General features: G+C 45.8%; 1 non-coding gene across 1 annotated transcript; it reads left to right on the top strand.

Moving 5' to 3' along the window:
* The first annotated feature begins 6,819 nt into the window (after positions 1 to 6,819).
* Positions 6,820 to 6,919, top strand: LOC146200109 (U6 spliceosomal RNA). The gene has a single exon (XR_014705380.1). It is a non-coding gene; the product is annotated as a U6 spliceosomal RNA (small nuclear RNA).
* The last annotated feature ends 15,343 nt before the right edge of the window (positions 6,920 to 22,262 follow it).

Consider the following 22,262-nt stretch of genomic DNA (forward strand, 5'->3'; position numbering starts at 1 on the left):
CCCCAGAAAATTCGGCAGAAAACATTTCCAGCCAATGGATTCAAATTGACGACATTCTCAACAAAAAAGTCAGGATCCCACTTTTTTTTGTAGCGAAATCTACATTATGCCAGCCAGCGGCCTATTTCAGGGTAAGCATGGCAACTAATTGTTTCGAGCCACAGAAGGGAAGAACGCGGTCAAATGGATAAACGCGGTTCTGGACAATCCCCCACTGTGGGTAAGTGCCAAATGAACAAAGGCGAGAGGAAGAAGTAGATTCGGGAAGACGCCAAGAGGACGCGTGGAATCGTTGATCACAAAATACGTTTTGCAGCCAGTACATCGGTGACGAGAACGCATATCCAGGCTTAAGAAAGATGAGCCGCGATGAATTTTGTTTATATGAATGGCGGTATAGCCTCTGAAAAGTGAGGTCGACACAAGCATTTGCTTGTGGAATCGGCTGGTGATGGCGACACCTCTGTTGCGTTTTTTGCTCCTGGTATAACTTATCAAAGTTTCGTTTTCGGGGAGAAAGGTCTTTTTGTGATCAGAACACTGCAACCTATTGTATTCAGTCACCTTTCAAAGCTGCAACATACGTGAAAAGTTTGGTGGACTTTCGTTAATTTTACTACTTTACTGCTGTCCTATCAATGCAGAAAACCATACCTGTTTTAACATTTGATTACGTTTCTTAAGAAAAAGCTGAATTACCTGTTTCTGAAAGTGGCCCAAATATAGCGATTCAGGGCTTTTAAAACGTTTTTCTTCAAAAAATCTTTTTTCAGCAGTTGCTTTTAGTAACAGCAGTAGAGTGTAGCAAGACAAAATATCTTTAGTGGCAATGGCGGGGTTTCGGCAGATTTGATCTCATCTTATGAGACATTTACAAAAGCCTGCAAAATTGCCTCCGATGTCATTCTTGCACCATGGCCCTACCTGGGACGGTCTACAGAAGAAACACCAGCTTCTAAGTCCCCACTGCGTTTTCTTTCATCCCGGCTTCGATATAGTCGCGTTTTCCCCCACCCTTTATTTAGCACAGTTAGTGAGATGTCTCCTTGGTGCAGGTTTCGGTAGTAGCCTCAGTGATAGTCACTTTTTCTGCTGCGGTGGTTCTCGTGGCCAACTAGCTTGTGAGCGATTTGTTCATGGTCGACTCACTGGTGGACGACTCGTCGAGAGTGAGATTACCGATAGTGAAATTGCCGATGGTCGACTCGTCAGTGGCCGACCCACCAGTGGCCGACCCACCAGTGGTCGACCCACCAGTGGCCGACTCGACAGTGGTCGATTCCTCAGTGGCCGACCCACCAGTGGCCGGCCCACCAGTGGCCGACTCGACAGAGGCAGACTCGACAGTGGCCGACTCGATAGTGGCCGGCCCAGCAGTGGCCGACTCGACAGTGGCCGGCCCACCAGTGGCCGATTCGACAGAGGCAGACTCGACAGTGGCCGACTCGATAGTGGCCGACCCACCAGTGGCCGACTCAGCGGTAACCGACTTTTTTGGTATCGTCTCGTGAGTAACCAGCTCGATCATGGTATCTTTGTTTTCTGTCGACGCCGCTGCTGTCTCTTCAACGTTGGTGGTAACTTTGAATGGCGCGTTGGTAGTCCGCCGAGACGCGGGCGTAAAGAAGTGTGGCCTCCACGTAGTCCAGTGTTCGGAAGCACTCTCTCGTCCTTCTTCGCTTGTTGGTTTTTTGGTCACATATACGATCCTGAAGCTGGTATCGTACGGCAGACTCGTCTTAAGTCGCAGCGACGGCTCGGGTGGCTCGCTCTCCTGGCTCTCCATCCTGCTGACTGACATCTGTATCAGCATAATAGAGGCAATCGCGCCGGCACATACAAGGCAGCAGATAGTCAGCGCCCGTATCCAGTACAGGCCCAACCGACGAACCTCCCAGTCCGAGTCGGAGGATGTCAGCTCTGGCGCCAAACTGCCGCGTTTGGGTGTACTCTCTGAACTGCTTCTTGAGATAACAGCACTTGTGGCGCTCGAGCTAGCACCACTTGTGGCGCTTGAGCTAGCGCCACTTGTGCCACTTGAACTGGGAACTGGGAAGTGTGCCACTTGCATACTTCTGCTGCGTTGAGACCTGCGAAAACATGTGCCGCTGTACAGCCGAGACTGCATAACATTCTTCACTGCCTGTGAGACAGCGAAATACTCTGTTCAGCCGTCCAGGACGAAAGGCCCATGCACGGGCAGACAAAATGAACTGGAAACAATGCAGTGCCTGAATGCTTTGCTGTCCGAATGGGTTTTCATTGGTTTGTAACACGGTACTATGAAATGACGCTAGAGGCGCTTATGACTGTATGTTGCGCAGATACAGTATACTTTTGTTACCGCTAAGTTACCAAGGATGATAGAAAGAAATTGGAACAACGGGGCGCGTATACTGTGGTTCTTTGCACACCTTTTCATCGGGACTTTAAATTTACGTACTGGCAGCAACGCCTTTTGAAGTGCAAGCTTTGCTACGCTAATGTACCCTAAATGTCGACATGGGTGTTCGTTGACCTTCAACGAGACAGAGGTCACATTGTAGCTTTACAGCCTAACCTCGATCGGTACCACGTATATGGTGTACCACTGCTTGACCTTTGACATATGACGGCAGGTAGAGCATCGCGTGTTCCCTCTTGTAGCTCACGGCGTCCTCGACTTTATAGCCTCGCAAATTTAATAACTACAAAACAGTCTGTTCATGTCTAAAGCTAAGCCTAACCAGAACAAATCAAGCAAAACGACGCTTTCGCTTCGTCTACCTAGGTTAGTTCTGTTTATGTCTCAAAGCGATCGACCCAGGCTACAAGAGACACCATAGTGGAGTGCTCCGGAAATTTCGACCACCTGGGCTTCTTTAATGTGCACTGAAATCGCACAGCACACGGCAGTCTTGCTTTTTGCCTCCATTGGAAATAGGATGCGGGATTCGATCCCGCATCCTTAGCGACAGTGGTCGAGCACCCTAACAACTGCTCCACCCCGGCGGGGCTCGTCTAGTTAGGTTTAGCGGGAATAAACTTAAACCATATTTTTCCTGTATTGACCGTATAAGCAGGCATGACGAAGATCATAGAGGTTTCACTGTGGGCTATGCGTTATAGTTTTAAGAACGCAGTGAAAATGCGCACTATCGAGTACAAAATTTGATCACCACGCAAATTTCGGTCGAATTCAGCGTCTGCACCACCAAGCAGCTAGACCCACTGATTGCCCCATTGTTATTCTCTCTACGAATTTGTGATTGACCATACGTAAGACATGGCTGAGTCGTAGCAAAAAGTTGCAGACTGCGCTAATGAGTAGAATAGCTTTCTAGACAAAAAAAAAAAAGAAAACTGACTCTGAGAATTGAGAAAGTTGCAGACTCGAGTTTTTTCTTCTACCCACCCACAAGTGTTTGTCCTTAACCAAATTTCTCGCCAAAAAATGATGGGAAGGAACTCGAGGAAGAAACCAGCTAAAATAGGCGAATTTTCTCACCTGCTCAGTATAATTGTTGCTTGTATCGCGCCCGCGTTTCGTATGTTTGCTTGTAATTGTCGGGTCTGTTCGCTCAGCAGTGCGACGGCTATGACTATTAGTGCTGGCTCTTATGGCAATTCAAGATGGCACCCTGTCTAGCGGGGTTGATATGATCAACGTCTACACTGTTTCCCATTTGAAAAACTGCAGGAAATTTGTTGTCACTACAAAATTTCTGTACGGCTTTTGAGAGTGAACCTGTTCTGTAAACAGAAAATTTCCTAGTAACTTCAGAATTTTTTTGTTGTTAAGACAGAAACGTACTGCAGAAACGTGCTACAGAGAAAGCTATATAACAATAGAAGAATACCACAGAACAAAAGAAAAGACTGGTGTTACGGCAGAACTACAGAATATTGTATTGTATTTTTGACACGCTAGTGTCGTTTCTTTTTTTCGACTCTGATCGCGCCTAGTGTGGAACAATTGCTTTTTTTTTTTTTTTTGCATTCGGAAGTCCTCGCAGAAGTGAGTTAGGAATAGACGAACAAGAGTGGCTCAGCATTGCGCGCGGGCTAATTTGGGCGCTGACACATTCTGCAAGCAGTCGTACACAAAGTTTTGAATATGTACCGCAAAATATTTTTTCGAGGAGAGTCGCCTCTCGCTAGTGATGAAAGGGAAGGACGGTCATCGCGTGGCCGAGTGCGACGCGAACCTTTGCGCACACAAAGAGGAAAAAAGGTAGCAGGCCTTTCGTCTCTGCAATGCTTTGCTGTTGCAAGAAATTATATTTCGGAGAAATTTCAAGTAATATGGGGCTCTGAGAGCATCTAAAGCTGGTCGCTCTGCCTGAATCCGGGTCTTCACCTAGAGGCAAAATACATTCCAAGTTTCGCGTGGCTCACCTCGAGATTGCATGTAACACCGATTAAAATATTCTACACAACATATAAATACATATCATAAGTCGGTTCGCATGCTTCTGATGGCGTAGAGACTCGTAGCACAGAAAATGGAAAAACATTAGAGAGAAAGAAATACACGGCTGCCAAATGTTTAACAACCGACATGCGAAATCAATAAAAAAAAAAAAAGTTTGCTTGCTCAGTTTTTTTAGGTTGATTCAAGTAATTCGACAATTGTTTTGCCTCGTTTCTTTTTTCTGTATTTCAGCGTTCGACATCCCATAACATCCCAATCAGCATCCAACACTTTCTTTCACATATGACCGACGTTCTCCGAAAAGAAAAAAAAAAATACGAATACACTGAGGCTCCGGCTTTAGGGGTATGATGCGTCAGCGGAAATGGTTGGCTTCAGGATCTTCGTTCGCATGCACATAATGCTTCTAGTTTAATCACTAATCCCTTAACTTGTGTGTTTATTATTCCACACATACTCATTAGGATAGTCTAACCTACTACATAATATGAAAAATCATCCGACGTAGGTATAAAGCCTCGCTTTAACCAGGCCGTGGGTACTTGTCTGCGTTGCTCATGGTGGAGCCTCTGTAGCGTGTCTGACACGAGATCCAAAGATCCCTTCAGTTCAATTCCCATCTGCTGACGTCACACAACCAGCCATCCAATCAGCGCCCGGCCATGTCACCTCCCGGTTCCCCCATGCCTGAGACATACTCGTTGTCTTCTGCTCACAATGCTGACGCAGGATATTCGGCAGAAGAATGCCGTTATAACTTTATTGCACTAATACCACCACCACTACTGCTGCTATTACTAAGCGTCTCATGTACGTCAGTTGTATTTCGCTGAGTCATCGCTTCTGCAAAGTACTAAACGTTTCAAAACTAACTTCATGGCCTTTAATATGCAAGGTGTCTTCTCCTCCCGCGTGAACTTACGCGCGTTTATACGCTTAGTCCTTGGAGACGAGAGGAAGGGCTGAAAGCTTACTTCTCCGGCAGAGTAGCCGAGGTATATCCCTCACGAAGTGATGAGCGCGATGCGCTTGACCCAAGCGTCGTGTTGGGCTTCGAGGAAGGTTCGTCGTTCGACTCCGAAGGCGGCGGCGCCTCTCTGGTCCCACCAAACGACAAAGACATGCGGGCAGAGCGTGGTGAGGCCGGCCTCATGATGTCATCCCTGTGCCAGCTGCCTCCGGAACCGGGTTCTTGTGACGACCTCATGTACGAAAACTCACGCGTCGGTGGTAGCACATTTTTCGAGGGATCCCAACCGGAGCTGGACAGCCTTCTGTATTGGGGCAGCATGGCTGCGACAGTGTTGTAAACGGAGATGGGAGGCAAGCGTTTTCTTCTTTCTCGCCTAATCGTCACGCGATGGCAAAGGGCAGCAGATATGGCAGGTCGGGCATGAAGCGAGGAACGTTTTTTTGTGTTTTTTTTTTCAGTCAATAATACTGGTGGTGTTCTCAAATGCAAACGTTTCTGCCATGCAGACTATAGGTACAAAAAGATTGTTTCAGGCAGCAGCTTCGTCCGTGTAGCGAAATTACAAATAAAATAATATTTCCTACCACAATGCTAGAATGTTTGTGTAAAAGCTACAGTTAAGCTATGGGATGCTTCTCTCTCGGTTTGAAAGTCTTTTCTGTGACCTTCTAAAGTCACAGAAAAGGTCTACCACGGACACATGCAACGCGTAGGCGGGGAAGGGACACGCTTCAATGACATGCTTTACATAACCAAAATATCACAATGCAGGCCGTCGGCGCTTTCTACGCAAAAATAATGCAAGAGCGTGGCTTTCCTCTACGAATACTTCTTTTGTAACCGAAGCGAGGTGTGACGGTTGCAAACAAGACGAGATGTGTTGCCTTGAAACGGGACTAGAACAATTTGCCTTTTCTGCAATTGCTTTGGTACTTGTCGATCCAAAGCATCCTATGCAAGACAATCGGATCTAGTTAGCGGCGATTAAGAAGTAAAAGAAGCCCGCTTCTAGCACGTAGCATTCTTAAAGAGTTTTTGAGACTTCATAACACAGATTTCCAGACGAAATCAATAAATCAATATACACTGCAAATGCTGTATTTTTGCCTTTGAATCAGTATAGAGCCAAGGAACCTATAGGGCCCCGCGCCAAAAATGGACGGGACAATTTTGTAGATACTTTTTTGTTTCTTCAAGATAGGCGTCGTCACATCACTCGGTTACCAATCACGGAGACGGGAGTAACTAGCGTATCTACTGCTTTAGCAACGCGCGATCAGGCGCCGATTAGGTTGGGGTGGTAGATACTGAGAAATATCTCCTTCTCGTTTAGCCAAATGGTTGATCTTGCGGTAAGTGCGGTTGACAAGACTTATTTGCTCTCGTGCAAATGATGTTTCGAAAAAAGAAAAAAAAAGATTGCTGGTTTTAAGTTACTTCCAAATTACATATACTAAAAATGGAACGATACAGAGAAGATTAGCATGGTTCCTGCGTAAGGATGACACGAAAAATCGTGAAGCGTTCCTTTTAGTGGATAGTCGTCTTCTCCGAATGTGGGAGGCAAAGGAACGAATGGAACGGAGACTTAAGAGGCAGCGGTAGAATCGTAACCTAAGGCGCAAGATAGCTCGGCACCATAAGGCCATTGAAGATTAAGCTTTTAAGCTATGCGAGCAAAACTGGGGGGATAGATGCGAGCACATGGAGAATAATATGAGCATGCCTAAGACCTGGGGACCTCTTCGTCATCTCCTAGACTAAGCGAGCTCGAAAGCTCAAGCATGCACTTCCCCTATAAAATTAGACACTCCTTTCCAGGAAATGACGAGCAATTCTTTCGACAGTTAAAAGACATACGTTGGAGATGCAAGCAGGGGACCCCTTCTAGATTACTTAGGGGACGCGAATGATGAGCTTGGTGCCCCTATTAGCGGTGCAGAAGTGAAAGTAGAGATTCTTCGGCTTAGAACCCACACGGCGCCGGGCCCAGATGGTGTCACTAATAAAATACTGCGAAACCTAGAAGACGAATCGGTAGCCGCACTAACTCGGCTTATGCAGGAGTGCTGGGACAGAGGGGAAATGCCTCAGCAATGGAAAACGGCTGGAATTATTCTCATACCCGAGCCTGGCAAACCGCTTCAAATAGACAATTTACGGCCAATATCTCTAGCATCATGCTTAGGAGCATGTCATCCTAACCAGGCCCACCAAATAGATCGACAGACACGACCTTTTCCCGCGAGAAATGGTAGTATCTAAGGAAGGCATTTGATAATATCTCGCACCAGGGAGTCATAGACGGCCTGTCGGCATTGAATGTAGGGCAAAAACATATAACTGCGTCAAAAACGTTTTGAGTGGGCGTAGTGCTCGCTTTAAATTCCGCGATAGCACATCATCACTCTTCCCACTGGGCAGTAGGGGTACCCCCAATGGCTCGCGGTACTCTCGCCTCTTCTCTTCAAAGCAGCAATGGCGAAATTACCACGTGCAACTACGACGTTACCCTTATTTATTTTTTAATATTTATGCTGACGACATTACACTATGGATCAGTCGGGGCAGCAATGCCAAAATTGAACACACGCTTTAATAGGCGGTGACCACGGTCGGGAAGTTTGTAGAATAACATGGGCTTGCATGCTCGCCGGAAAAATCAGAGTGGGGAGCGTAGAGTGTGCCAAATCTTACATCGAAATTCTAGAGCACTATCGACTGAGTAGGCAAGTGCCTGCTCCGCTAGCCACTACCCTAAATTGCAGGCAGGCCGTCGTCTGGCGTCGCCTTGGACTGGGACATTTACACACCTGCTCTTGGTGAGCCATATGCTCCCAGGTGAACAATAGGAATGCTGTATAAACTTTGACTCGAGAGGGACCCTCGAACACATCATCCCCCGGGAGGGGCCTAAATCTGACGCCGCAACTTTGTGAGACTATGCTGCGCCCTGGGCTCCAGCTAGCCGCCATCTAGTTGGCCTGGTACGCCGCCGGCCAACAACGTCTGCCGGCCTGCGTCTGAGGCGGGGCCTCGCCATCCATCCCAAGCGATGGAGGGCTGGAGGGCCGGAGCGCCTTCATCAGTTGGTGTAAATAAAACCTACTCTCTCTCTCTCTGCAGTTCTTAAGTCTCTTCATACACGAGGGAAATGCAATTGCATTGCAAAATAATACGTATATAATTTTGTTTTCTAGAACGCTCCGCATTTCGACAATGTCGCCCTATTTCAACGTTCACAACTGCTCAATTGTCTAGACATGTTTGCCTGATGCTAAAGTGACATCGTATACATCACTATTATAATCACATTACCATCATGTGATTGCACATTGATGTCATTAACTCACTATGTAATTATGACTATCTATCTTATCTGTTGCCGTCATGTGATTACCGTTAATGGTGACCTAAATTCCTATCGAGATGTGTTAAGTTACCTAATAGTCTTATCTCATTCCATGACTATTATGACTAACTAGTAATCTCTGTACACAATATTGGCAATTAATTATCTCATTATAATTATTCATCATCTGTTAACTACCTCGTTATTGTTACTTTTCTCGTGGTTTCACATCTTCATAATGCGGAAACTGTGCAGAACAAAACGGGACACTAGGAAGCACGCACGCACGCACGCACGCACGCACGCACGCACACACACACACACACACACACACACACACACACACACACACACACACACACACACACACACACACACACACACACACACACACACACACACACACACACACACACACACACACACACACACACACACACACACACACACAAAATCACCAAAACGGAGGATGGGTGTTTGCTGGTTAGAATATATTTGCGACCGGTGCATCGGGGTCTAGCCGTGTGCTACAGGGCGTCGGGAAGAAATGTGAGCCTGAGCGTCAAGAAGGACTTTGTAAAGATTGCAAAGTTGTAAGAATGGCGACGCGCTTGTGCGGAGACTTTCTTACATTTTTCCCTTTGCGATTGCTTTGTATCTTTGAGGCTGGTCGGGCCCACCTGCGGATCTGGGAGCTATGGGTTATTATACGACTAGGGAGGAACGTCATGGAAGGTGGTAGGGAAAGAAAGAGAGAAAACAAAATAAAAATCAACAAACACCGATGGGAATAAGGGAAACTCCTGAAGGTCAGCGATTGACACGTGCGCTGACCTCGGCGATGGGCGCGAGGACATACCGTGGCGCCACCTCTCGGAAGCGCCCGAATGACGAAGTAAGTGGGATAACGAACGTTGAACTGCTGCTGTATGATGTTTTCTAAGAAGTTCAGTTGAACGTTAGCATTACGTTCATTTTTTTTTATTTATTATACACCTCAGTCTGGGCCTGCATAAGTTTATTTTGAGGTATGAGACAGACTCATTCGACAAAAAAGCACTTCACCGAACCAGAGTTATCAAAGTTGGCCACATTTATACTGCTACGACGACGCGCACCGGCTGCCACATTTCTGCTGTTATGAATTAAAAAAAAACGAAGCTACCATACAACCAGCCAGATGTAAGCCGTTATTGCGCGAATAATGGGATTCATCTGCAAGGGTAGAGGACTGTCAGGAGCCTGACAGATGCTGAGCGCCTTCCAAAGCGCCGGCGGAAGCGGCACCTATCCCCTGCTCCCTTGAACGTAGTAGAGAAAGCAAGATTGACTGTGGGGATGACTTGTACCTTTTTAGCAAGTCCCAGGTAGCACAAAGTGGGCTATGAAGGGTGGGCCCCGCTGGGCCCGATGTAGGCAATGCAGGACAACCCCGGTGGGCTCAATGTGGGTGCTGCAAGAGGGGCCGACGCAGGCCCGAAGCGGGCTGTCGACAAAGCCCCAATGGGCCCCACTAGGGGCCGATGCAGCCAGCCCTTGTGGGGCTGCCCACATTTTTCCGGCATTGTTAAAAGGGCACATCCCGCCAACTCCCCGCGATGGTCCTACTTTGGACCGATTTGGGCAGCCGCTTTGGAGGAACATTTTTTTTTTTCAGTTAGCCCCTCAGATAATAACATCCCAGGCAGCACATTTCATCGGCCCAATAATGGGGATTGACTGGGGATTACTGGCCCACAAGTGGCCCAATGGTGCCATTGAGCTACCAATAATGTGCAGCCACGCTATACCATAATCATTATTGGCCCAGTGAACTTCACCCATATCCGTTATTGGCATTCAACCGGCTAAGAGCGGTCAATAATGCCCATTCATATTGAACAGTTTGCCATTATTGTATACACAATGAGGCAGCCTGGTCATTATTGGCCAACCAGCTGCAATTGTTTGCCAATATCTTCCACACCATGGTATAACCTGGTAAATATTGTCCGGTCAATAAGAACGGCTTCTCAATATTGAATATATCTAGGCATACAGTGGTCAATATTGTCCAACCAACTTTGGCGGCTTCCTAACATTGTAATATCTTGGTTTCTGGTGGTCGATATTGTCTAATGAGCCTTGATGGCTGACCAGCATTGCACATATCATGGCATAGCTTGGCTAATATTGCCCGGCCATTATGGTTCCCTCGTCAACATTGAATATATCTTGGCATACATTGGTCAATATTGCCCCACCAGCTTTGGTGGCATCCTAACATTGTATATATATTGGATTACAGCGGTCAATATTGCCTAATGAGGTCTGATGGCTGGCCAGCATTGCACATATAATGGCATAAATAGGTTAATATTGTCCGGCCATTATGGTTGTCTTGTCAGCAGTAAATAAATCTTGGCATATATTGGTCAATAGTGACCCGCCTGTAATGGCGGCCTGCCAACAATGTATACATATGCATTAGATTGTTCAATATTGTTCGATGGACTCTGATGGCTAGCCAGCATTGCACCCTAATGGCATAGGTTGGGCAATAATGTTCTGCCAATATGATTGGCTTGTCAACATTGCATATATCTTGACATAGATTTGTCAATATTGTCCCATCAGCTTTGATGGCATCCGAACATTGTATATATCATGGTTTCTAGTGGTCGATATTGTGTAACGAGCTTTGATGGCTGGCCACCTTTGCACATTTCAGGCTGCGGCAGCGCTAAAAAAACATTAGAACCAGCTCTGACCGACAGAGACATTTCTAATGCTTGCATCTCAATATGACAGTGTGTTGGGGCTAATTTCGTCGCAACTAAATTTTTCGCTGGCCCGGACGTCAGTTTACGTTCAACTGTAGAAGATATTCATATGCCATACGTAATTTGGGCCACCATATATATAATGTTTATTGGGATTAATGTATAGATTGTCCTAAAATTGTTTGACTGAGCTGACCAGACAAAATGAACAGAAGTGCCCATCACGGAAAATGTAGAATATATATTTCTGAATACATTTTTGTGATTCGCTAATTGTTGTGGATGACCTGCGATTATACTTGACAATTTTGGTAGAGAACTCTTTTATTTACGACTCTAGGCACGATTAATTGTTATGTAAAATTCTGCATATAATATCTTCGAGACAATTCCTGCAGACTAGAGGCCCGGATGTCGATCACGCTTGGACGTAGCTAACACAGATAGCGTTCCAAACTTTAGCCAGGTGTTGAAAAAATTCTGACAGCACGTAGAATCTACACTGCAGAAATTAGCGAAGGCGAGATTAATGCTACTGCACACGGTGCATTACGTATCATTATCGTTATCAACTAAACGCAGCGTCATTACCGTTGATTCTGTCATCATTGTCATTATCACTAATTGCAGCGTCATTCTCGTCGCTATCGCTATCCTCACGGTAGACAATGAGAATTACGTATGGTGCTAGTTTCGCGATCCAGGGTTTAGCGCAGTTGGTTAAAGCTTAAACTAGGCTAGGAATTCGATTCCCGGTGGAGACGATTTGTTTTTCTGATCTCGTCAAATCAGGATGATTGAAAGTGATTGACACATCAATGCACAGATCCGATGCACAGATATATCCATGCACAGATCTCGAACACATCTCGCGCACAACTCTCGCGCACGGGATTTCGTTCCATGGGCCTATTTATACGCATACGAGTACAAGCATACGCGCACGCTCGAGCACACATCTGATCTGACAAGCAAATATTTAATTGATGCGTGTCCGCGAAAAAAATCCTGCGCAGTCAAGAAACGCAAGGTACTCAAATGCAGTGTACGCAACAGAACGTGTGAGTCGCTTGAACAAACACGTTTTGATTGTAAACGCAGAAACGATCGACGGTGAATCCACATCCTGTAAACGTTTGTCCATTATTGGAAACACGCACGCGTAGCATCATTATTTCCGCCTTTTTTTTACGTGATGGAAAGAAACCCAACATGTTCAAGCTAAGCAGAGGTGGGAGAGATCGATCGCGCTAGCCAATCAAACACGCACTGCATGATTCGCCATTACCCTAGCTGTTTCCGGCATTCAGCATAAGCACCGACTATACCACGCCTCGGTACTAGCTGTTATAGACAGATATGTTGGGCTGCTTTCAGGGCCTTCGAGTTCTAATATCTACTAAACACAAATTTGTAGTGTACTCTTTTGAGCTCTGCTGTGGGCTTCAGCAACAGAGAAAGACTGATAGAGTTTGGCCATCGGTGCAGCAGCGCATAAAATATTTCAGCTCAAAGAAAAAATACAAGCAACATATATTCTACGTTATGTCTAGCTATTTCAATTGACAAGAAAACAAATCTGAACTGTCCTGGAATGGTTCGTATTCTAATGCGACGTAAATCGCACACTGCCAAAAAGTAGTGTACATGTAAAAGATAATAAAAAAAATCAACAGCACTGCATGGGGCAAGGCAAACGAAAAAAAATAAAAATTCAAAACAATTACCTACAGTGTAATGAATGCGCGCACATGTGTCGCCAGCATATATGGTAACAAAATTGAAATTGCATAATAACGATGTTCTTTACGGAAGGTATTTTTGTTCGAAAGCTGTAATATATGGCTCATAATGATGCATTTGACCACAGCGTTTGACAGCGCTCTCCTAAGCATTGTTCAGAAACTATTCTTCAAACATTCATTGCCTTATTATCCAACCATGTAATCACCGCACCGAAGGCGTTTCCCTTCAGAGAACTAAATAATTCTATCCCATCATGTCAACCAGGCAGCTAATTGCAATTCATATATATTAAAAGTAATGCGAGTTCGTTACTTTAGCAGTTTTGAGGTATATTTAGAGAACACCACTCTCGAAGAATTTAACACATGATTGAGAATTAGGGTTCCTTTGTGAAATATTCTGCTGCTTTCACAAGAGCTGCTTCCGCGGGCTGAAAGATGATTCTACCGCGCTTCTTTCTGAGGACAAACTGCAAATTTAGTTCTTCAGATCTTAGCTCGTCGAGTATTTTGTATTTCTTGATATGCCCACGCTTAGTTCTACGCGGATTTTTTCTTGCTCGAAATGTCCACCTGATTTGAAAAAAAAAAATAAAAAGAATAAAATGGGAATTTTTAACCTTGAAGTACTCGTAGTTATGGTCGTTTTCGCTTTTCTTTTCCTTAATAGGAATACAGCAAGTATACAGGCTGTTGCATCGCTCAGTTGCGCGTGATGTTTCAAGAGCACTCCGTCATGAACAGCGACCTGTGTGCCATCTTTAATAAAAAAAAATATGTCCATTTGTTCGAACCGAGGACGATTCCGTGAAAACTGAAGATTGTTTTACGTATGTGATTATTATTTGAAACTATGAGGTGAAAAGTATTTTGCATTAATAAAAAAAATATAGCGAAATTATCATTCCACTGAAAATGTTACCGAGCCAACAGTCGAGGCGACCAAAGAGCTCCGAACGCACTCCTCGTTGTTTTAGCGAAGCCAAGGGCAAAACTCTGCGCATTCCTCCTCACACGCTTGGCGCAAAGAACATATGGTTTCCATTCTCTTGTCCTTTTGTCGCCTTTCCGCCCGAGGGCCTTGACTAAAGCAATTCTCCAAACCGCTTTCAACTTCCCGTCTTGTAGCCTTTTCTCCCGGTAAAGCAGTCATCGCGGAAGGGCAGCGACCTTCACTGCCCTCTCTTTCCTCCCGGCTAGGCAGGCGTTGCTCACAATGCCCCCCACTCTACTCCCCCTCACTCTTCCCTTCCTTCCCGCCAACTTTACTGGCCGGCAGCCTTCTGGGCTCACGTGGTCCTGCGGGACCTCTTTCATTTCTCTCACCCCCTTTCGAGCTTTATGCCTACTCTTTCGACAGATCTCAAGCAAAAAAAAAAAAGAGGGAGAGAAAACACAACCATCCTTCTGCCCCCTTCCAACCGTGCCTCACAACGCGACACAAGCCGCTGATTCAGAGGCGTCTGGTCGGCCACACAATCCCCACCGGCTCGAGCTGCTCGAGCTCCCGCAGCTTTGGACAGCAGAACCGAAAAACCAAGCCTTCTGAAAGTTCCGATTCGTTTTAATGGCCATGCCTGAAAGAGGATATTTGTGAGTACCACCAGCATTTTAAATTGTTTGTTCATAACTGAGCTCTCTGAGATTATTTCTTGCTTTGTCTCCTTGTAAGATCGCTACTTTTTCTTACCAGGTGTATAAAGCATCAGATCCCTGGGATGTACTTTGCTTGGCAGCATTCATTTTGGATTGTTGCAACTGAGGTCTGCAAATCTGCGCTAGCCGTATGGTAAGATACTTTTTTTTTTTTGCATTATTTGGTGCAGTATGTTGTCAGCCTTGATCATCATGTCAATAACCGATATGCTTGCGAGAACGGAAAGTCATTTATTTCGACCTCACCACGCCAGTCAGTTCTGAACTGTATTTTCAGCGCACTATTTTGTATGCATAAACTCTGGTCATAATGACAAAATTTACGGCGCAGAGGTGGCCAATTTGTATCGCAAAAGAAAAACGTGGTCCTGTAAAACATGACGCGTGTTTTGTGTGATTTTCAGGTTACAACTTCATCGCGCGTGTGTTGTGTGTCTGAAGTGGTCAGTTTCTTTTACAAACTATATTCAAAACTCAGAGTTAAGTCTAGCTTTCTGGGACATGATTTTTAGTTGCGAGCGAATATTTAATATTGTAATTTGCCGTTATGAATGCGCTATTGGAATGGTCTAAACGACGCCTAGCTTATTCACGTGTTTGATCTCTCTCTTGCGCTAATTCCGAGTAGTAGAAGTGTCATAAAATAGCCGCTTAAAATAGGTTATTTACAGTTGCTACCATAGTTCTTATACTTTACCACACGTACAAACTTGTTCCCACAACAAACGTGATGCTAAGTTACGGATTTGTTTATTTTTTCAGTTCGAGTGTATCATACAAACCCCAAAGCATCTGTGTCGGACGTTGTTTTGGCTGCAGCTTTGACAACTTTTAAAACGTTCTGTTTGCAGTAATGATGCGGTGCACACTAAATTTAGCAGCCGCGGTCGGAGTGCGACTACTATTTTTTGTGTCTGTTTTTTTCCTTTGTAGTTTCTTTTTAGTTCTTGCGGCAATCTATTCAAAGGAAAGCTATTGATTTGAAGCTTCCAGTTATGACGGAGTCTTTCTTCTACAGGTGTTCGATCACAAAGGCACTACAAGTATAAGGGGGCAAGCACTGACTACCGTTTAACGAATAGATAACGGCAAATATCATTTTGTTTTCTGTTTCCAGCGCCAACAACACATCCACATGGGAAGCCGTGCACTGCCAGATGTCGCAACCAATGTAACCAAGTTAATATGGCCGGCCTCACTGAGCATGGAGCTTATTTCAACCTGAGTAAATCAGACAAGAAAGTTGCCTGGGGGCCAACAGGTAGTGCTTTATTTTGCATTTTTACTCCACGGTCTAGCTGCACTTCCACTTTCCAAAAGTTTTCTGTCTTAATGGGATTTATGAATGTTGCTTTTATTTCCAGGTGCCATCTGCGAAAGGAAATACATTGTTATGCACGCTGCTCAAGTCCATATCTTTAAAGGCTGCATGGAGCTGCTGCCCCTACAACCGACCACAAAAGAAGCTGCGATGAACGCAGCGCCTTCCTCCAACCTGGGACCTGAGAACACCTTGCCAAGGGACGCAAAGACAGGAGGAGCACTGAAGTCTAAGAGCTCTGCCTAAATCTTTCCATGCCCTGTAACACGTGCACACCTAATAAATCACCATGCAGTGAACCTTTCAGCTGTATTATTTTCTGTGCATGGATATCCTCAGCATGCTTTATTTAAATAAAAAGCTGCATGAAAAATATCTGCACTGCATAAGTAGGGGATGGCTTTGCAGGTGCCTATTAGTCATAGCACAAAAAAGCAACTAGCCGGATTGCCAATTGCTCTGGCTGGATGCCAATAATGCAAAACCACTGGGCAAGATTGGATTGGAAATATTGGGTAGCCGATAAATCTGGCTGGATGCCAGTTGTGAATATCCAGTGAATAAGCATGGATACAAGATATTGGATGGCCAGTGAGCTTGGCGGGATTTCCGTGATATAACAACCAGTGAGTGAGCTTGGGTGGAAGATATTGAGTAGCCATTGAGTGCCGTTGAATGCCAGTAAACAAGGTAGTATGCCAATACTGGTTTTGATAGGAGAGCCGATCAAATTGGTTGGCATATATCTTGGCTCTTTGTGCGCCCCAATCAGACGCCAATATTGACCAATATTGGGACCAATATATCCCAATATTGGACCATTGGCGGTCCATTGACGGCGTGCTGCTTGGGATAGGACCAATGCGGGTTCTATAGCGCTAACCGCACTTGGGCTTGCCCACATTATTCTCATAGGGGTCCGACGTAGGAAATTGATGGTAAGCCCTAGTCCAAGTTTTCCCAATCAATATTTATGCACATAATTAAGTAATTATTTTATACACGTCTGACTTTCTAAACAGCAACAATATTAAATTTTACAATAATTCATAACATTCACCTAGCCGAAATGGCTCCATGTACATCTTGTTCAGGCTATGGAGATGTGTTTTCTGAACAGCAATATTGTGCTAGGAGTTGCAGGCTGTCCAAAGCAACCACATAAGAGGCAATAGTTAGCAATCAGTTTGTTCTAGCATTTGTGGCGCAATTTGCATGAGCGCGATACTGAAGCCATGTAAATTTCTAATTGACTAAACATGGCAACAACTGTTATACAACTCATCTATAATAGTAATTTAGGGCAACATCTAATGCAAATAAAGGTTGGAAACAATGATTGCGCAATTGCACGCACGCCTCCTAGCCCCATTACGGCCGATGTGGGACCTAGAGCGGTTTTGTGTGGGCAGCCTCAATTGGGCTGGGTGTTGGTTTTGAACCTAAAGCCCACTTGCTGTTGCACGTGCCTTCAAATTCCCCACAAGGGTCCAATTTTGATATCATGCGGGCACGCCCGCCTTCCAGCCCCATTACAGCCTATGTGGGACCTAAAGCGGTTTAGCTAAGGCTGCCTCATTTGGGCTTCACGAGGGCTTGCCCAAATTGAGCCCTTATTCATATTTCACCTGCCCTCAAGTAACCTACAAGGGGCCGATTGGGGCAGCATGTGGGTATGTCCGTTTTCTTGCCCCACTACGGCCGATGTTGGTCCCACGAAGATTTAATGGGGGCGGCCTCATTTCGGATCTATGAGGGCTTTCCCATAAAAAGCCCACATTTAGGTTGGATTGCCCTCAAATATCCGGCAAGGGACCCTTGTGGTCTGGATGCAGGAATTTGCTCTGGATTAGCCCAAGAAACGCCGCTATGGGACCCATGCAGGAGGATCAGGGGCAAGCCCAAATGGGGCTTGCCCACTTTTGCCCCACCGGGGACCGATGCAGGTTTTATGATGGTTGCCCCAGCCCCACTTGCCTACATCGGACCTACTGGGCCCCGCATTCTGTGCTACCTGGGGTGTTAGACCGTGCGTTCCATACAATGTATTCTTGCGCGCTGACTACTGCCTTTGGCACTCTTGGTTAGAGCGGATATATTTGTTCCCCCGCGCACAGTATTTATTTTTTAGTGATATAACGATCAGCACATCACAACCTGCATGCAGTGCTCTATCTTTCGTTTATTCACAGACTCTGTCGTTCGAAATTAATACAGTACTGGAGACGCTGCCTGAGACAACTCACCACGCTGTACGGCTACCTTAGGCGGCATAATGTTCCAGTTAACTACTTCCGTGTCAACCTGTTCATTTACAATAATTTGAAACCTTAATTCAGGCCTTCGTATATCCCTCCTTTCTTCGGAAAGGTACTGCTCCATGAATAAGCAAGCATCTTTTCCATCCTTCCAGCAATAATATCGTTAGAATTCACAAGGGATAAGCTCAAATTAAAACGCATGCGCCGTTTCTTCTGCCGCTCACCGAACTTTTGGCACCAACTCTATGGACGAAATCTCGCTCGCTGAAATCTCTGCTGCGCACATCATGAGCATGATCACTCGCTGATTTGCCCATTCAAATTTTGATTAAGGAAGCTTCTGTGGCCTTATGTTTCCGGTAACAATGGAAGCTTGCGCCGGATTCTTTCGCTTACGTCCGGGCACAGAGCAGTAGTAACGGACCGTAACAAGAGCCTAAATAAACTTCAGCGGCCTCACTAACGATGCAAGATGAAAACGTGCAAGGCTGGCACTCTATACCAACCCAAAATACAGAAATGAACGCAACTATTAGCTTTTAAAACGCACGAACTCAATCGAGCGCCTGCTTCAGCAGCAGCAAGAGGAGTCACGTGATCCCACTTGCTCCCCTAGGTCGACGCTAGCGCCCTTTGTTCCAGTGGTAGCGCTCGCGCCCTCTAGAAGACATTGCACTAATGATTTCATTTATCCCATTGGTAACTGGTTTGGTTTGACTTGTGGGGTTTAACGTCCTTAAGCGACTCAGGCTATGAGAGACGCTATCCATTTGGTAACTGTACCAAACATAAATAAATGAATACACGCTGTTCCCGTTCCCGGGTTTTGCCGAACCCGCCTTGAAGTACAGTTAGCTTGACCGATTCAAATGCGTGCTTTTTCAATTGATATATTTTAAAGAGGGAATGTTCGGATATGAGTGCCGTGGTTATTAAACCGTATTTGTAGGGGGGTAGCCGTCTGGCCAATGTACTTCATGCTGCTCACATCACATTATAACCGGCCTCGCCGGCCGCTTTACGATGGAGGCGAAAAGCAAGGCGCCCGTGTGCTGTGCGATGTCCGTGCACGTTAAAGAACCTCAGGTGGTCGAAATTTCCGGAGTCCTCCACTACGGCTTCTCTCATAGCCTGAGTTGCATTGGGACGTTAAACCCCACCAAACCAAACCACGAACATTTGAGGAATCGCAATCAAGGTTGCCCTCTATTCTCCACTTAAAACCTGACGCTGTGCTTGTTGCGCAACTCAATATCTGCATAAGTCTGCACACCTGCTATCTACTCTTTCCGCAAGGTCGGCAAACCAACCACGGGGGGAATTACCTCTTTCTGAGTGAACTAGATTGCTAGAATATTTTTCCGTCGTCTATAGACCGTCTGTGGAGGAGTCGTGAAAATGTTGAAGAGCCTCTCGCTCTGTTCTAGAACGTTGAAATGTTTCTTTAGGGTTTTGTTCATATTTGAGGTTACTTGTGAAGGTGAGCACCAGGCTCGTTCGTCGGTAAACTTGGTCATTGCGTTGATTTCCCTCCAGTAGTTCCTCGCGGATGAGTTCAGATGCCCTTTTTATGGCATCCTCTACAATTGCTGGTGGATAGCGTTGTTGAGCTGGGACTTCCCGCATCAGTTTGACGTAATTTTTTGCGAAGTCCTTATCTTGGGAACAGATTCTTTTGAAGCGGTGAGCTTAAGAATATTGTTGACTTTTTTTAGTGATGAGGGTGACAGTCGGTCCTTGGGTTTGCTGTACACGATTGTGGTAAGAGAGCCTTCATGAACCGTAATCTCAACATCCGGAAATTAATGTTCATTTGGAAGTACGAGTACACGAAGGATATGTTAGGGTGGTAAGATATTGAAGTTCCTAATAAAATCCTGGAGGGATTTTTCTGTGTCAGTCCCAATTAAAATGTCATCCAGGTAGCATTTGTATAATGTGGGCTTAATAGGAAAGTATTTAAAAATTCAGATTCAATGTTATGCATGAAGATGTTGCTATGCACGCTATGCAAGAAGCATAGGTGGGAGCCATCTTTGAGTCCATGAGGGTGATGTTAATTTTTAAGGAGTGTTCATTGTCAAATTCAAAATTTGTTGCATTCTGGTATCAGGTTGGTCAATACCTCTAGGGATTCTGGGGTGAGGGATCCTTCATTTGTGTGTTATTTATAAGCTTAAATCAGCGACCTGATTCTGTCAGAATGGGGAAAATTTCTATAAGGAGAGATTAAATCTAATGTTACAAGGAATGCTTCCTGAGGAAGCCTTAGACCTGTGATTTCACGAAGGAAATGGTTTGTCACGTATGTGTGATAGGTGCATTGTAGGTATGTGTGCAATAATGTGTCAGTTTAAGTGGAGATCGGTGGACATTAGCAGACGACATCCATATGTTCTTTTTTTTTCTCCATCATTCCCTGAAACTCCGAACAGCGTGCTCGCGGCGGAGGGTGTGCGTCCGCGTTTTGGTGGGGTGTCTATCCTGGCTTGGCATATCTACACTCTCCTTCGCGATTACCAGCGACACCGCCTAACACCGTGGCAAGACCATCTACCAGCAGTATGATAAGCCTGCCCCCCCCCCGCCCTTCGCCCCCCTCTCCCTGGAAAAGCACACATGAGTAGGTCTCACCTACTCTGAGGTCTTCAACAGGCACCATGGGCATGTTGAGCAAGTCGAGACCTGCCCTACTTCCCGACAACAGAGAGATTAAGCTTGGCGGAGACGTACTGACGATGACGTATACCGTATTGCCGGATGCCTAGTGCGCATGCATGCAAACTGCCGGTGCGTCCAGGCGCTGGAGACGTATTCCGAAGACGTAGGCCGCCGGCCGTCCAGACTGCGGTAATCTCGCGAGATCTCACGAGATCTCACGATATTTCAGCAGAGAGAGAGGATGAGAGGAGCCGATCCTAGCCAACCACAACGTGCTATGAGTGCTACTGTGCGTAATGGGCTACATAGGTATCCCGTTTTCGTCTAGTTTTGCCTAGCATCAGGAAAGGAAAAATAATAATGGCGTAGTAAATCACGGAAATGCGCTTGCCCGCGTCAAAAAACATCGCGCGCAAGCGTTTCAGTGCGGCGGACGACGCCCGCATTCTAAAAGGTGTGCTGGAATTAGGCCTTATGCATGACGCCAGCAAGTGGCTCTAGATCGCCGTCATGCTCTTCGCCGCCACCGGAAAGGTCTTCACTGCACGAAGTGTAAGAGAAAGGTTTCACCTAATCCTCTTAAGATGACATGACGAACCTGCGGAAGTGAGTACTTTTTGACCTCCCTTGGCTGAAACGCTTGCGTGCACTGCAAAGAAGCTGATATACCCCCTTGTTCCAAATTAGATACAGAACAGAGGAGTATACCACCCACTGCGACGCAACCTACATAATGTCGGACTCGCAACAGGCCTGCCGAAATTATGTGCGGAGTAGGATAGCACTACTCGCCCGCAGAATATGCACGTACGAAAAATTCAGATTCGGCTATTAGTAAAAAACCAGTTATATGGGTGCCCAGTCAACAGGGGGTGGAGGGGAACGAGACCGCTCACTCGGCTGCCCGAGCGTTCCTTCCCCGGGGTTCCGCTCAATCCTCCGGTTCTACTGAGGCAACGATATCAATACCGCTCATAACTTTTGCGGACATTACAAATTATTTACGCCTCTGCAGGAGGGCACTCCGGGGACCCGCCAAAGGTCTCAACAGATCTGAGGAGTGCCACCTTAGACAGCTCCAAACCGGGTGTTTTCTAAATCCCGCCATACTAAAACA

The sequence above is a fragment of the Amblyomma maculatum genome, chromosome 2 (genome assembly GCF_055883805.1).
Source record: "Amblyomma maculatum isolate TAMU_Amacu chromosome 2, ASM5588380v1, whole genome shotgun sequence".
Taxonomy (NCBI): domain Eukaryota; kingdom Metazoa; phylum Arthropoda; class Arachnida; order Ixodida; family Ixodidae; genus Amblyomma; species Amblyomma maculatum.